Below are 3,255 nucleotides of genomic sequence, written 5' to 3'. Positions count from 1 at the left end.
AATAGTCAGAACACAGGAGCTCCCTTGGGGACCCAACCTGGTCAGACCCTCCTTCAATTGGCAGAAGAGCACCTCCCCGCCCCCCCACCCCCACATATCCATCTGGACCCTCACAACTTGACCTTATGTGGAAATAAGGTCCTCGAAGCTATAATGAGTTAAGATGAGGTCATCCTTGACTAGGGTGGGCCTTAAATCCTATGACTAGTGTTATTTTAAGAAGGTCACATGAGAACAGATGCAGAGATGGGAGTGATGTGGCCACAAGCCAAGGAATTCAGGAGTTGGGAGAGGCAGGATGGATCCCTCTCTGCAGCCTCTGGAGCAGAGTGCAGCCCTACAGGCATCCTGATTTTGGACTTGCCACCCCCAGAGCTGAGAGACAAGACAGATTTTTTTTTTTGTGGTACTGAGGTTTGAACTAAGGGTCTCACTCTTGCTAGAAGGTGCTCTACCACTTGAGTCATACCCCAATCTTTTTCCTCCCTCCCTCCCTCCCTCGCTCCTTCCCTGTCTCTCTCCCTCTTTCTTTCATATTACTGGGGCTTGAAATCGGGGTTCTTTGCTTGAGATGGAGGTGCTACACCACTTGAGTCATGCCTAGCCACTTGAGTTATTTTTTCAGATAGGGTCTCACATTTTTGCCCAGGTCCCACACCCTGCCTAGCTGCTTAGCTGGGCACGCACCACCACGCCCAGCTGATTGAATTCAGATGGAGACTTGCTAACCTTTGTCCGGATTGGCTTCAAACTGCCACCTTCCTATCTCTGCCTCCCGCGTATCCGCAGGCATCTTAGAGCAGCGCTAGGTCCGCGAGCGGCCTCCCCCTGCCACGCACAGCTGCTGTCTGCTCTTCTTGTCACGGTGCACGTGGTCTCGTGTGACTGCAGGCCGTCTATCCTGCCCATGAGCTGTGACACAAGGGCAGACCCGGGGAGATGGTGTGGCCCCAAGCCCCCATTCTGTTGGTCACACTGGAGGGGGACCGCAGAGTCCGGGCTCTCGTCCTTCCCCACGGGGCTAACCTCCTCTATCCCGCGCCTGAGCAGAGAAAGAAAGGGAGACCCTCTGATAAGCCTGGAAACTCACATTCTCAGCATCCCTTGGAGGAGATGGGATGAAGGAGGAAACTGAGGTACGCGGGTGGGCGACTTTGGGGGACACTTAGTCAAGTGGACTTCTTGCCGTCTGTGGAGTTCTGAAAAGTATGTAGAGACCTCCTGGACGAAAGCAGCCCAGACTCCTGGGATCAAGGAGTTTCGTTCCTCTTGGGGACAAGGACTTCCTCACACACCCCAGCGGGTGGGCCCTCAAATGCTTTCAAAATAAATTTGCCCAAATTGGCAGAATGCAGGACTTGTCATTGTGAGGTTTCTAGTAATGACTCTGAGCTGCTCGTGTTTGATGAGAGGCAGATTGTCCCCTAAAGAACCAGAGGGAGGAAGCAGGAAGTGACAGATGGTGATGAGTCAAGGATGACAAACGCCAGCCCCAGAACTGCTCCCTACAAATTCAGGGCTGGCATTTGACCCGTTTTACCCACCCCCATCCCCTATGCATCCTGACTGTCACCACGTGCCATGGGACAGAGGTGATCTTGCGAAGGTAGAGAGAGGGACGTGAAAGGGAGAACTGAGTCAGTCCCATTTTCAGAAGGCCCTGTAACTAATGGCCAGGTGGACTCTGGGGTACTGGGGGCTCCCCAGGAAGCAAGAGCTGAGAAGCTGAGTGGTCATGTGGTCACCACAGAGACCTTTGTTGACCCCATAGGAACTGTAGGGGGGAGACAGTTCCCCAAACTGTCCCAATTTGGGGACTAAGATGACATGGCCACATGGCCATCTACCAGGCCGCATCAAAGGGATGGGTTTGGACAGGTGGACTCCCCCTGCCACGGGCAAGTCCAAGGCTCAGCTTGGAGCCATCAGCAGCCCCTGTAGAGGTGAAACTCAGTGCCGCATCCAGGCCTGGACCAAGCCGGAGAGCGGCAGTGTCACCCCAGAGCAGAGCCTAGCGGGGACGGGAGCTATAACAATCACGACAGAAAAGGCTCGGCTCACACTAGTGGGGTGTCCTAGGTACCAGGCTTGTGCTTAAAGCTGTGGAAGATCTTGGGGTCACATGGGACTTGCCCTGGACCAGGAACCTGGGTCACAAAGGAGGAACTGTTGCTGAGCGCTGGTGGCTCACGCCTGTAATCCCAGTTACTTGGGAGCCCAGGAAGATCACGGTTCGCAGCCAGCCTGGGCAAATAGTTCGTAAGACCCTATCTCGAAAAACCCATTACAAAAAAGGGCTGGTGGAGGTCCTGAGTTCAAGCCCCAGTACCACGAAAATAAACAAATAATAAACAAAACCAAGGAGAAGCTGTGAGGACAGACTGGCTTCTGCAGCGGCAGGCCAGATGGCAGGATGGCCCCTCCTGCACTTGCTCCCCTGGGCTCCTGGCAAGGAACTGCACAGCCCGCAGGCCTTTCTTGTGCTGTAGCCTGAGCAGCAGCCGCCTCAGGCCTCACTCACGCTGCACAGCTGCACCCAGAAAAAACTGTCCCTTCCAGGAGATCTGGTTACTAAGAGGGCGCTTCCTTTAGAAGCTCTTGGCAAGAGTCCCCTCAGGTGTCCTGTAGCAAGCACAAGGAGGAGTGTGCTGGCCTGGACTCAGGTTTCCTGAAACACCTGGCATCAGGAGGGACCTGTGGAGCTGAATAGATGGGGGTGTGCCTGGGGCAGGGACAGGGAAGGAATAGGCCACTTCCCCTAGCCCCACCCACCCCATGCACTGGGGCCTCTCACTGCACAGGTGGGGAGACTGAAGCTTGAGATGTTACTGGAAAGTCAGCACTGGTATCTCCTTTAGTGCTTGTGTTCGGATGAGGGAAGAATTCAGACAGGACTCGGATGGTACTGAAGGTGACAGCAAAGTTCATTAGGAGGGGAATACACTTTCAATAGACTGAAAGTGGCCCATCTAGAGTGAGAACGAGAATGACAACTATTTTTACCCTGGCACAAGGTTTTACCCAGGCAGAAGGGGCTTGGAGTGTTAATTCCCTCCCTAGGACCAGCCCAGGAGGCTGAAGTCACGGTTAAGGTCACACGCTAGGGTAGGCCTACAGATTTACAAAGTACAAAATATTATTGGGTGCCCTGACCCCTAGGGAGTGGTTTACAGGTTGGGTCTTTGTTTTGTTAGGTTAAGATTTATTGTTTCAGGAACTATTTGATGGTGATTCAAAAACAGGCGCTGGTGGCTC

Source organism: Castor canadensis, chromosome 15 (genome assembly GCF_047511655.1).
Source record: "Castor canadensis chromosome 15, mCasCan1.hap1v2, whole genome shotgun sequence".
NCBI lineage: Eukaryota > Metazoa > Chordata > Mammalia > Rodentia > Castoridae > Castor > Castor canadensis.
The sequence above is the reverse complement of the archived record's forward strand: the minus strand, read 5'-3'. Positions refer to the sequence as shown.